Consider the following 14690-nt stretch of genomic DNA (forward strand, 5'->3'; position numbering starts at 1 on the left):
CTTGGGGCAGAGAAAAGTGATTCTTTCCATGTGCCGGTCTTGTGTGTCTTCGAGCTCGTCTCCCTCCCAAAGTGCCTTCCTGACAAGCTATTGGTAAATAGCTAAGATGCAGAAAAGATTTTGATAGAGGGCTTATTAATCTAGGGGGCAAATGCCAGGCAGTATCCATGGCCTAGCGTTTGAAGCTAGACATTTTCTAACTGGAAATAAAAACTTGTGCCTTAAATGGATGTAATCAGCCCTTGAAAGCATAAGCCAGAGGCCATCGGGGATTCTCCATTTCTCTGGGACGTTTTACTGAAACAGTATATGCAGGAATGGTCAGGTGCCATTCCCTAGTCAAGGCTATGCACGAGGGCAGATGAGGTGATCACAATGGTCCCTTGTCTTGATCACAGCCTCAGGAATGAAGGGTTAGAGCTGTTTAACAGGCCCTGGCACAGCTACCTAAATTCAGGGCAGTATGTTCAGAACGTCTGCATTGGACATTGCAGGACATGAAATCAGTAGGAATCTTCAAGATAGAGCATAGCGAGGGAGGGAGGGAGGGACGGACTCGCGCGCACACACGCATGCCCTGGTTACCATCTTGTCATAACTTATGAAAAGTGCCAGGAAGGTTTTAACACCTAAGAACTTTGCACTTCTGTTTCATGTCTTATTTGAAAAAGGGGATGTGTGAGTTTTTGCTGTTTCAGAGGAGAGAATGTTTTCTGAATCCTCAGTGGTGCTACCCATAATAGCAGCCAGCTTAGACTTTTGAGATCTCCCTTCCACCTGCTAACAGTGCTCCTTAGCAGGTGCAGGTAGGCTATTGCTGAAATGGAAGTACTGGTTGACAATGTTTTTCCTAGTGGAACATTAGCATAAGCATCAATTACCTAACAAAGGAACAACCAGAGAAAGTGCCAGGGCTACCACATTCAGCACCCAGGGCTACATGTGAAACCACAGCTGCCATTTGTGTACAATAGGAGTATTTAGTGGCCTAGCAAGAGCTGCAAAGATTACTGTGGGTATTGAGTACATCAGCTGCTCTGTTCTGAACCTCTTGGAGTGGTTTGTTTTATGGGGATGTGCGGTTTCCTGAGCAGTTGTAGACACAAGTACAGTAAACCCCCAAAACGCGCAAGTATGAGTTGCGCTTCACTTGTGTTGACACAAGCGCAACTCAAAAGTTGTTCTGTAGCTGTTTGTGCGCCCAGTTCCCCCAGCTGGGGAAAGCCAGGCAGGCAGCTGCAGCAGTGTGGCCTCTCCCCAGCATCCCCCAGCGGGGAGCAGCCCCACCACTGTAGCTGTCTGCCCAGCACATCATCTCCCAGCTGTAGGAAGCTGGGTAGGCAGCCACATCTGGCTCCCTGCTGCTGGTGGGAGCCAGGCAACTGACCAGTGATGTGCTGATCAGTTTCCGAGCTCCCACCAGTAGATGGTAACCAGGAGCCAGGCAGCCCTGGTCCCCAGCTGTCCTCCACTTGCTGGAGCCAGGAAACTGATTGGGGCTGGTGCCCTTGTCAAGTTTTCTGGTTTCCCCCATAAGATGTGGGAAATTTGACTTACGCGGGAGTTGCAAGAATGCAATCCCCATGTAAGTTGGGGGCCTATTGTAGCCTTTTCTCAAGGCCATAATTAGTCACAAGGAATCCAGGCGAATACAGTGGCAATGGCTCAGTTTAGCGATCCAATAGCAAGCTGTCCTGAATGGAGAGTAATACTGTGGGGGTAGAGAATTCTTCAATGTGCTTCCATTGCTAATCACCATCTCCTCAATCCTTGATTTCACCTTAGCAGTAGTTCTTCGGTGAATGGCTCATCTCAACCATCATCATCAATGGGGGAGGGTGTAATCTCTCTGGGATTCCTCGTGATCAAGTAAGATTTCCCCTTGGATGCCTGCAACTGAGTATGATGATGAGAAATTAGACCAAACAGCAAGAAACACTCTGGCAGTTGGCGGCATGTGAGATTTTGTTTCCAGCGGTACCAGTGCAGGCCTGTGCACTCTCCTTATGTTGGGCTGTCTGATATTCTTCATGGATACAACACATGATCTCAAAGTGTCGGGGACTGTTCTTGACGGTTGTCCTCCAGCTTACCCAATCAGGTTTACCCAGTCCTCATCCTGCCTCCCCCAGGTGTCAGTGTCAATGTTGCACTTTTCCAAGGTATTCTTAAGGACATCTCTGTAGTGTGCCCACCATGAGACCTCGCCCTGGTCCTCAGCTGAGTGTGGAGAATCAGTTTAGGCAGATATGGCAGGCATCCCGACCACATGACCAGACCATTGTAGCTGTCTGTGGTAGATGTTGCCTGGATGATGCAGGAATCCAACATTGGTCCATCTGTCCTGCCACATGATAGCCAATATTCTCGAAGTACCTTTGGTGGAATTTCTAAAGGTCTTTCATATGATGTCTATAGGGAGTCCTGGCTTCAGCTCAATATAGCAGCGTTGGGATGACTACAGCATTGGTCTGCATCTTGATATCATAGACATCAGACTTAACTCCGTAAACATCCAGCAGCTGCACTGGTGATTCAGCGACAGATTTCATTTTCAGTGTCAGTCTTGCTGGACAGATCAGGAAAGCTGTTCACTTCTCCAGTGCTTGGTTGTCCACCATGGTGGTTGGTTCAGGTGTTGGCTGAAAGAGACTCTTTTTGTCTTTTGTGTATTGTTAGTTCCAACCTGTGGGAGGCTGTGGCAGAAAAGTCAACAATGGGAGACTACCTTTTGAGGTAGCTCTGGCCTTTAGAGTCATCAGTGTACTGGAGTTCTACCCCTGAGCATGTTGTGGTCTTGGCTCTGAAGCAGTCCAGATTGAAGAAGCTACCATCCATCCTGTAGGTTATTTCAGCTCTGCTTGGGAGGTCATCTTCAATAACCTGGAGCATGGCTGCCAAGAACCTATTAAATGGCATGGGTGCTATCACGCACCATTTCTTGACTCCAGTTCTTATGTCAGTAGGTTCAGTTGCCTTGCCATTGTTGAGTACCATGGCCGCCATATTGTCAGAGGTGTATGATGTTGGATTTTGGCTGCCAGCTAAAATGTTACAGAATCTTCCAGAGTACCTCACGGTTTACAAAGTCTAAAGTTTTAATCAGAGAACACCATATACAGAGGCTGATGTTGCTCCTGGCACTTCTCTTGTATTAAATGAGCAGAAAAGATCATATCAGTCATTCCTTGTCCTGATCAGAAGCTACATCAGATAGTATCCAATCTGATAGCTTTCTTTGATAGGATAACGAGCCTTGTGGATAAGGGAGAAGTGGTGGATGCGGTATACCTAGACTTTAGTAAGGCATTTGATATGATCTAGCATGATATTCATATCAGTAAACTAGGCAAATACAACTTAGATGGGGCTACTATATGGTTGGTGCAAAACTGGCTGGATAACTGTACTCAGAGAGTAGTTATTGATGGTTCTCAATCCTGCTGGAAAGGTGTAACAAGTGGGGTTCCATGGGGGGTCTGTATTGGGACCGGTTCTGTTCAATATCTTCATCAACGATTTAGATATTGGCATAGAAAGTACACTTATTAAGTTTGCAGATGATACCAAGCTAGGAGGGGTTGCGACTGCTTTGGAGGATAGGGTCAAAATTCAAAATGATCTGGACAAATGGGAGAAATGGTCTGCAGTAAACAAGATGAAGTTTAATAAAGACAAATCCAAAGTGCTCCACTTAGGAAGGAACCATCAGTTTCACACACACAGAATGGGAAGCGACTGTCTAGGAAGGAGTATGGCTGAAATGGATCTAGGGGCTATAGTGGACCACAAGTTAAATATGAGTCAACAGCGTGATGCTGTTGCAAAAAAAGCAAACATAATTCTGAGATGTATTAACAGGTGTGTTGTGAACAAGACACAAGAAGTCATTCTTCTGCTCTACTGTGCGCTGGTTAGGCCTCAGTTGGAGTATTATGTCCAGTCCTGGGCGCCGCATTTCAAGAAGGATGTGGAAAAATTGGAAAGGGTCCAGAAAAGATCAACAAGAATGATCAAAGGTCTGGAGAACATGACCTATGAAGAAAGGCTGAAAGAATTGGGCTTGTTTAGTTTGGAAAAAAGACGATTAACGGGGGACATGATAGCGGTTTTCAGGTATCTAAAAAGGTTTCACAAGGAGGAGGGAGAAAATTTGTTCTTCTTGGCCTCTGAGGATCGAACAAGAAGCAATGGGCTTAAACTGCAGCAAGGGACGTTTAGGTTGGCCATTAGGAAAAACTTCCTGTCAGGGTGGTCAAACACTGGAATAAATTGCCAAGGGAGGTTGTGTAATCTCCACCTCTGGAGGTATTTAAGAACAGATTAGATAAATGTCTATCAGAGATGGCCTAGACAGTACTTGGTCCTGCCATGAGAGCAGGGGGCTGGACTCAAAGAACTCTCAAGGTCCCTTCCAGTCCTAGTATTCTATGATTCTATACATTGTGACTCCGGAAGGACTTCTGAACCATCTCCTTTCCGCTGGCAGAAGGACTCAGATGAGACTTTTTTCTGCTGTTGGAAGCAAGCAGATTCCTCACTAGTTTCCAGTCTGTCCCTGTCACCGTTCTTAAAGATGGTCACTGAACTCACAGGGTATGGTTTCCCATCTCCAGATCATCAGAACGAGGGAACAGAGGTGCAACAGCAGGGATGGACCTCCCACTTTGAATATCTTGGTAGAGATTCCATCAGTGCATGTGGCCTTGTTGTCCTTCATCTTTTTTTATGGCTGCTTGGATCTCAGAGATGGAAGGTTCACGATCCATATCGACCCAGACAGGTAGACTTGATGATGTTAAAAATGCTGTTATCAGTTGTGTCACTGTTGAACAGGTGGCTCAAATGTACCTGACACCAGTTATTGATTCCATCTTTTGTCTTGATTCAAAAATGTTGTAAAGCCGGTTGGTGTCCATAGTGCTGGCATGTTAGTCCATGTTGTTTCTCATAATTCTTAAATAGGATCAGAGAGAGACTGCGTGCTTAAGGAATTCTGGAGGGGGAAGATCCAGTGGTCTTAAATGGCTTCAGTAAGTGCAATCCCACTGGTCTATGCTGCTTCTGAGGCAGAATAGCAGGATATTCTGGTTGCTATAGAGAGGCCCAGCAATAAGTGCATGTGTAACTAGTAGGACGGGGTAGAAAAAGCATTTCCTGTGTGGTAATACTTGAAGTTTCAAAGAATTTTCCTCTCAAATAAGGGTTAAAAGTCAATTTCAGAAATGTGTGTCAACTGACAAGCAGAAAAGAGTCAGTTTGGGTTAATCAAAATGGTTTTTTGGTCTAAATTTCCTAAGGCTATGTCTACATTAGACATAAGTCAACCACTGATACACAATTTTAGTTACATCAGTTGTAGCTAAAATTGTAACTAAAATCGACTTAACAGCGGTCAACTTCTAGGACTGTCCTCATGGAAGAAGGACGAAAGGAGTGTTTCTTCCATTTACCTTCCTTAATCCTCACTGCTCACAAAGAGTTCTGGGGTCCATATTGACCCCAGAAAGTGCTGTTCTGCGCATGCACAAAACAAAATCCCAGAAGATAGACCCTGAGCAGGTCGATCTTGTGCTGCAGTATAGATGTAGGCTAAGATTTCAAAATGAAAAGTCTATGTTGGATATGGAAAACAAAACATTTTCATTTGAAAATTTTGAAACTAATTTTCCCTAATTTTATTTAAGTCAAGAGGGTTGTCAAAATTGACCCCACTGAGAATCATTCTGGGGTGAGATAAAGGAGCATTTTGAATTTACATTAAAGAAGTTTCTCAAATTCCTGACCAGCTCTTACATCTGGATCAATACCACCAGCACCTCTGTTCCATGACCAAGTAAGGTAAGTGATTCTCTTCTGTGGGGACTGAGGTCATCCAGGAGGGATGCCATCTGCCAGGAGCCCACATTCAAGATGCTACGGAGAAATTGTCCAGGATCTTCCAGGTTTCTGCCTCCATCTCAAGCTACTGATCTATGTGGGCACTAATCATATTGCAAGGCACAACCTTGAACAGATCACAAGTGACTACCAGGCTCTAGGAGTAAGGGTGAAGGAGTTCAGGGCCCAGGTGGTGGTCTCTTTTAGCCTTCTGGTCAAGGATAGGGTCGCAGACATACATGCATTTTGGACTTGAATGTGTGGCTGCAAGGATGGTATTGCCAGAAGGGCTTCAACTTTGTTTACCATAGGATGATGTTCTGGGGAGCAGGACTACTACACAGAGATGGGGCCACCTGCCAAGGAAGGAGAGAACATATCTGGATGCAGACTGGTTACTTAGAAAGGAGGGCTTTTAAACTAGGTTTGAAAAGGTTCATGTGACAAAAGCTGACTTGTAAATTCAGAAGACAAAGACCTGTTCTATGTTGTTGCTGAAGGCACAGACATGCCCCCCTTACATCCAGCTGCTATCTGTAAGGGTACCTAGAGGGCTCTGTGCACTGCCCCTCCATAAGAACCACCCCTACTGCTCCCAGGGGCTAGATACTTTGGCCAATGGAAGAAGCAGGCGTGGCAAACAGAGCCACCTGTCTGCACTTCTGCATAGGTGCCATCTGAATGGGGACATACCTGTGCTTCTAAGAGCTGCTTAAAGAGGTAGGTGCAGCCTGAAGGGCCCCTCCCAACCCCCTGCCTCAACTGTGATCCCCTTCCCACCTCTGATCCCCCCCACTCCTTGTCCTAGCCCAGGACAGCCTCCGGCATGCCAAACTCCTCACCCCCCTCTCCAGAACCTACACCCCAGATGGACCCCTCAACCCTCGTGCAGTGCCCCATCCCAGAGTCCCCTCCATCCTCTGAACCCCTCCAGTCTGGAACACCCTCCTACACTCCAAGCCCCCCATTCCTGGCTCCATTCCAGAGCCCACACCCCCAACCACCATCTGCTCCACCCTCCCCCACCATCCTGCACTTCAACACTTTGCCCCAGCCTGGAGCCTCACCCCACATCCTGAACTCATTTCTGGCCCTGACCCAGAATGCCCATGTCCAGCCAAAGCTCATTCCCTCCTGCACCCCAACTCCATATTCATGAGAATTAATGGGCCTCCCTAGAATTTCCAGCCTCTGAGGTGGCTCTCAAGCCAAAAAGTTTGCCCGGATAATATAGATAGAGGGAATTGGACTAATTGACCTCTCAAGATCCCCTCCAGTCCTATAACTCTATGAGAAGGCCCCGAAGCAGACAGAAGAAATTAGTATAGGTGGGGGTCTTCTGTTTACATGCCCTGTCTGACCTAGAAGCCTCACTGCAGAATAATAGATATGGAGGGGACCTGGTGAAGGCCTCAAGTACAGCTTCCTGAGCTGAGCCTGGATTCAGTAAAGTAGACCATGCCTGACAGGTGTTTGTCCAAGCTGAAGGGTCTGCAACCGGAATTGTGCAAAGAGCCATTTTTTCAAATTCAGTTACAAAATCAATCCTTTGAGAGCCACAATGCAGGTGAATGAGACAGTCTTTTAATAAATAATGTCAAACCATAATTTTTGTCACCCCTAGTTTAAGAACAGCGCAAACACAATGGTTTGTACCAGTTAGAAAGTTTGTTACTTTCACCCCTGGATGGGAGAGCAAATGAGGACAAGGAAAATGCTGTGCCTGGGGATAGACTCTTGAGCAGGAAGAAGCAAAGTTCTCATTAACCCTCCACGCCCACCCATTACCAGGCTCTACCCCTCTTGGCCTTCAAACCTGCCCCCCATCTCTGGGCTTTACCTGCCTCAGCCCCCCATGCCTAAGCTTTACCCTGCATCCAGCAAATCCACCCCACATCTGCAGGCTTAACCCTGCTCAACCTCAAACGTGCCACCCCCCATCTCCAGGCTTAACCCCTCTCAGCTGATGAGCTCCTCCAGCTACACACACTGCCGCTGCTCCTCTGTGGCCATCGCCTCCTTCTCAGTGGAGCTGCATGGCTCCTCCCCCCAACTGTCCTGCTCACTTCCCCCACCTGCAGCATGGGTGGCTCCCTGCCCTTCTGTGCTGAAATAATGGAACTAAATGTAATTGGTTTAATGTTCGGAGCCCTCCTGCCTGGTGTTAAACCAATTACATCTAGTCCTGTTATTTCAGTGGTGACAGGGCAGGGAGTTGCAAGAGGAGTTGGTGGCAGCAGAATCTGGAGCCACGAATGGCTCCTTAAAGAGCCACATGAGGCTCTGGAGCTGCAGGTTGCTGACCCCTGCCCTAGCTATTTGCAAAACTTTGGAATTCTATAATTCTGTATCCTCCTTTGGAAGCATATTCCAAATCAAAATTGATCTTATAGTAGCATAATTTATCCTTGTAGCTAGTGTATTAGTAGTAGTGGGAGGGCCCTTCAGGCTGCACATACCTCCTACTGGTCAGAGGGAGGGATAGTTCAGTGGCTTGAGCATTGGCAGGCTAACCACAGGGTTGTGAATTCAGTCCTTGAGGGGGGGGCATTTAGGATGTGGAGCAAATAGAATAAAAAAAGAAAATCTGTCAGTGGTGGTAACAGGTCCTGCTGTGAGTGCAGGGGAACTGGTCTCAATCATCACTGAAGGTCCCTTCCAGGTCTATGAGACAGGTATATCTCCATCCATTTCTAAATCTCTCTTGCTGCAGATTTAAATCCATTATATCTTCTACTCTCAGAGGACACCAGAGAACAATTGATCACACTCCTTCTTCTAACAACCCTTAATGTGCTTTATCAGGTTCTCTCTGTCTTCTTTCCTCAAGAATATATACACCCCATATCTTTAGCCATTCATTGTAGCACAGATTTTTAAACCTTTTATAATTTTTGTTCTCTTCTGGACTCTCCAATTTGTCCCTGTTTCCTAAACATGGCACCACTTGTAATTGATACAATGCGGTTTGCCTGCATTTACAGTCTGAAACAAGTTCTGAGATCTAAGCTGCTCCATTCATTTCTATAGGAGCTCACTCAGAGACTGCTGCTTCCAAGATCATTCCACTTCAAAGTCATCATTGTTAATTATTGGGCTGCTTATTAGAGTAGGTAAAAAAGGAGAGGGCTGCTCTGCACTATACACCCCCTGCACATTCTAGTTGTGACCTAAACCCAAGTGCAGACACTGTGAAGTCAATGGAAGAATTCTTTCGTCAACCTCATTACTGCCTCCCCGAGAGGTGGATTTACAATATCTGTGAAAGCACCTCCGCCATTGCTTTAGTGTCTACACTACAGCACTATCATGGAACAACTGCAGCAGTGTAGCAGAGCGTTTCCAGTACAGGGGATCCTCATTGTCTGTTGGGCATAGGGACCATAAAGTTGCGTCTTAAAGTGAAATGATGTATAACGAGGAACTTTCCCCCATAAGAAAGAGGGGGATAGGGACTGTAAGGGTGTAAATTTTGCCTCTGTGACCATTTAAACCCGAATGTACCATTTGATGTACCATGCATGTAAAGCATTGTAAGCAACATTTAAAGAAATAACCCTAACCCAAAGTATGCTTTTAAACCATTTTTAGCCTATGTGCAGTCTGAGACAGAGGAGAGCCACAGAGCATGCTGGGAATGTATGCTGATCTTCAGTTTTCTAAATGCCTTAATGTCTTAAGGGCAAAGAATTTTTACGTCGTGTTCCTCAAAGTTTAACTGGTGTAAGTGCTGAACAACTTATGTTGCAAAGCTGTCGTGTCGCACTTTAAAGACTACCAAAATAACTTCTTAGATGATGAACTTTCATGCGACAGGCCCACTAGAGGGATAGGCCATAGTATTAAATACTTGAAAATCTGTGTCCTAAAACAAAGAGACGTTAGCACCAGATTACAAAGGGAGACACCTGAACTGGAGTTTATTCTCAAGTTCAACACTTTGCGGCTTGGTCTTAATAGAGACAGCAATTACCTTATGCGTCACAGACAGCTTCCCCATCTTTGATATTCGTAGTGATCTCAGTCAAGTCACTTAACTTAATAGACACTGGCCGGAAGTAATTTTCTTCCCCCTCGGTCTGTCCTATGTAGCTGATTTGTTAGTTTTCATTTCATTTTTTCCTCTCTGTTATATTTTCATTGTGCCAGTTTACTTTCAGCAGAATTTCCAGATCTGCAGAAGTGGGTCTGTCCACGAAAGCTAATAAATTATTTTGCTAATATGTAGAGTGCTCCAGGACTGCTTTTTTGTTTTGTGAAAATCCAGACTAACACAGCTACCTCTCTGTGATTTATATTGAGGGTTGACTGCACAACATACCCTAATTTAAGAAACTCCACATTATACAGGGAGTGACTGCTAATTTTAGTGCTATGAATGGGTGGTCTCAACAGATATCACCACTCCCTTCTTCAATCGAAAGTGAACTCCAAGGAGCAGACTAACGCCTCTGAATCCCACTGAGGGGGTGCCATGCCCCAAGATCCATGGGTGCAAGATGTTTTGTTAAAAGAAAGCATTTCCCTTGCAATATTAATGTTGAGTGATGCTTTAACAATTGTTACACAGAAATTCTCATGTAGGCTGGACAGGTGCTGAGATATTTCAGTTTGTGGTCAGCGAGTTGCTGTTGCAGCCCATGGAAGCGTCTGCTAGCACTGGAGCAGGGGTGTGCAAAGGGAGTGGCGGCCCCCTCGTAGGGGGGCATGAAATTTCCTAAGGGGTGGTGCAGCACGATTGGCTGCTGGCTCTCAGGCTCAACCGTCTCATTAAAAATGCTGCAATATGTGACTCTTTTTATGTATGTGCATTCATATTTATATACCGATTAATAATGGTTTTCCATTCTGTAGACTTATTTTCTTGCCCATGCCAAAAGGTTGGGGTTTTTTTTCATATGACTCTAACCAAAATTTCCACTGATCTGGATTACATTAGACAGGTGGGGAGGGGTGGGGCTGCTAGTTGCAGGGATGAAAAGTGGGGCCCAACGTAAAAAAGTGTGTTCACCCCAGCATTGGAGCACTGTCTTGAGAAGGCAGGTGTGTGGAACAGCAGCAGCGCCAGAGGGAGGGGATACGGACAACTCTGCACTGGGTAGCTGTGATTGGCAGGGTGTGCCTGCCAGATCCCTGGGTCATTGATTTTTCTTTCTGCTGGGCAGCGTCCATACATCTACCCAGATGCTGATGGGGAGTCTGGGTTTATCACCATTATTTTTAAGGTGGGGTTTGATTTTCTGTCCTGTAAGGATGTGGCCACATGGTTTGCAAGACTCTGTGAAAGAAGCCACTGGGACATGCAAGTACCCTGTGAGCCCACTCTGAACTGACAGCAGTCTGCCAGTATTTTAATGACATGGGATTAAATCATTTTAAAATATACCTTTACACTTCAGTGTTCAAGACTGGTGAATTTTTAAGAGGGGACATTAAATAATGGCTGAACACAATGTACTGGATCATTTGAAACTGAAATATCAAGATAAAAATCAAGACACAAGAGTACTTGGCTTGAAAAAAGGCAACAGGGACCAGTACTTTAACCACTGCTGTAGGAAGTAATTTATTAGCTTTCGTGGGACTGGCTGGAACTTGGAGACTGCCCTTGCACCTTTGGACCCTGGGTCTGAAAGAAGGAGCCAGATTGGGTGGCAAAAGGAGATAGATAATAACCCTAGCCTATGAGATAAGGAGGAAAGCAAAGGGATTTCTGGGAGGGGATTCTCATGAGACTCTGCCTGCTGTTTTGTTCCCTGGAAAGAGGCAAGGAGAAGGGACAGCCAAGTGAGAAGAAAGGCTAGAAAATGTGCAAGTGTGGTCACCTGGAAAAGAAGCCAGAAAGAAAGGTGACTCTCATTTGTTCGAGAGGAGACAAGAACCAGTTAGACAAAGCCAGACAGGATGGCTTTCAGCACAAAGGGGTTATGCATGGCAGTGATGCTACTGCAGCCTTGGAAAGGAGGAACCAAGCTTCAGACAGTTCCTCCAAAGAAGGCTTGTTCCTCCCGTAGGCCTCACCCCAATTCCCACTGAGGCTGGTCCAGCCTTGACAATGGGCCTACCTGGCTGAGAACCCCATCCAACCTAAAGGAAAAAAAAAAAGTTGTGGGAGTGGAGAAATGTCCAGCTTGTCAAGCTAAGGGGGATCCAAGTTGAATCAGTTTTGTCCTAGCAGTGTAATTTTCCATCTCTGATCCAATGAGGCTGGAGTAAAGCATAATATCAAATGTCCAGAGATGGGAAGGTGCTTTAAATAAGCACTTTTTCTACACACCTAATTAAAAGGAGGCAATGAAGCCTTTGAGAGCACCTGCTGCTACCGCAGCAGCTCATGAAGAAAAGCAGTGTTCTCAAAGCGAGCCAAGGAAGTGAGAGCATGTGCTGTGTGTGATTAGGCAACCACCCACTTACTGGCTTGGGCTAAGCTCCTCCAAGGTACAAAGGTGCCTAACTCCCACTGAGTTCACTGGCATGAAGTGCCTGAATACCTGTGAGGATCTGGCCCTCTTGTAGCAACAATTCCTCATTGTCTCAAGTATCAGAGAGGTCACCAAGTTAGTCTGTATCTTCAAAAACAACAAGAAGTCCTGTGGCACCTTATAGACTATCAGATATTTTGGGGCATCAGCTTTTGTGGGCAAAGACCTGCCTCATCAGATGCAGGAGTGGGGGGTGGGGGGCGGTTTCAGAGGAGGGTATAAAGAGGGAGTCTTATTCACAAGGGGAGGCCCAGAGTTGACAAGGTCTGGTCAGTCACGGAGGATGTGGCCCATTATCAGCAGTTCACGTGGAGTTATGTACATCAAGAGCGGAGAAACTGTTTTTGCAATGGGCCAACCACTCCCAGTCTCTGTTCAATCCTTGTTGATGGAGTCCAATTTGCAAATGAATTGCAGCTCTGAAGTCTCTCATCAGAGTTTATTTCTGAAGTTTTTTTGTTGTAGCACTGCTACTTTTAAATCTGTCATTGAGTGTCCAGGGAGATTGAAGTGTTCTCCTGCAGGTTTTTGAATGTTACCATTCCTGATGTCAGATTTATGTTCATTTATTCTTTTATGTAGAGGCTGACCAGTGTGGGGAATGTAAATTGCAGTGGGGCATTGCTGGCACATGGTGGCATACGTTATATTAGATGTGGAGGTGCTGTGGTTCAAGTGGCAATTGTCTGAAGTTCTGTGGCACCTTTATAGACTAACAGATATTTCGGAGCATAAGCTTTCATGGGATGATGAAGCGGGTCTTTGCCCAGGAAAGCTTATGCTCCAAAATATCTTAGTCTATATCATGCAGATACTGACTAACCCAGCTACCCCGTGATGATTGTCTGAAGAAATCAATGTGTGTTTTAAACATGCAAGTCCAATATGTACTACAACCATAACTGTACGATTCAGCAAATCTTTTATTAATTATTTTTTTATTATTTCTGTTAGCAATGCAGTGACTTGGTATCAGCATCACCTAACCACACACAATTCTCTTCTGCTGTTTCTAATCCCCTCTTCTCAGTGTGATGTCAGTCTGTATAGAACAAGTTGAATCTCTCTCGTCTGGCACTCTCTGACTGAGAAACATCTGTGGTTGAGGATGATTTTAGGTTACCTGGATGTTCATTTACTATGGGTATGGCCAATTTTTCCACAGTCCCATTAAGTTTTTTACAGCCACCAGTCCTGGCTCACAGTGTTCTGTGCTGTTATTTAGCTGTAATTTACCCCCCAACTATCCTCAAAGAGCCCAGAAAGTGGGCCTACTTTTGCTCCTTGCTCCATTCTCGCATGGAGATACACATCTCATAGACCTGGAAGGGACCTCAGGTCATCAAGTCCAGTCCCCTGGCCTCTTGGCAGAACCACACACTATCTCTTTAAAAAAAAAAAAAAAAGCCTATTTGCCCCAGAGCCTGAAATAACCTCCTCGAGGATTCAGCGCACAACCCTGGGTTAAGCAGACTAAAGCTCAAACCACTGAGCTATCCCTCCCCCTCTTCCATTTGGGCAAAGGTCCTCTGGTCAGTATCCACTGGCTCCCTCAATACTTTCAGGGAGCAGTGGCTGCCGTCTGGGGCTCTCTGCTTGGTATCCCCTTCTGGCTCCCCTGTTTTAGCCCTATGACCTCCACACACATCTTTTTTTTTCTTTTAATATTAAAAAAGAAAAAGTAAAGCCAGAAAGCAGTGGATGTGTTGGTAATGCTGCTAGACCACCTCCCATGCCCCAGCAAGTTCCCTGATTCAGCACCAGTCAGGTTCCAAGGGTTTTCGACTAGAGGTTCAACCTGCATCTGATTGGAAGGGGAGTCATAGTGTATTTGGGGTTCAATCTTAGAGGTTGTTTGAAAAGATTAGATTTTTATCAATAAACATTGATTTCACTGTGACACTGACAAACTGACAAAAATGGTACCATTACTAATGAGGAAATGTTATTTGCTCCTTCTCACAACACAAGAACTAGGGGTCACCAAATGAAATTAATAGGCAGCAGGTTTTAAACAAAATAGGAAATATTTTTTCCACACAACACACAGTTAACCTGTGGCACTCCTTACCGGAGAATTGTGAAGACCAAGACTATAGTAGAGCTTAAAAAAGAACTAGATAAATTCATGGGGGATAGGTCCATCAACGGTTATTAGCCAGGATGGGCATGGATGGTGTCCCTAGCCTCTGTTTGCAAGAGCCTGGAAATAGGTGACAGGGAATTGATCACTTGATGATTACCTGCTCTGTTCATTCCCTCTGGGTCACCTGACATTGGCCACTGTCAGAAGACAGGATACTGGGCTTGACAGACCTCTGGTCTGAC

The sequence above is a fragment of the Carettochelys insculpta genome, chromosome 6, assembly GCF_033958435.1.
Source record: "Carettochelys insculpta isolate YL-2023 chromosome 6, ASM3395843v1, whole genome shotgun sequence".
NCBI lineage: Eukaryota > Metazoa > Chordata > Testudines > Carettochelyidae > Carettochelys > Carettochelys insculpta.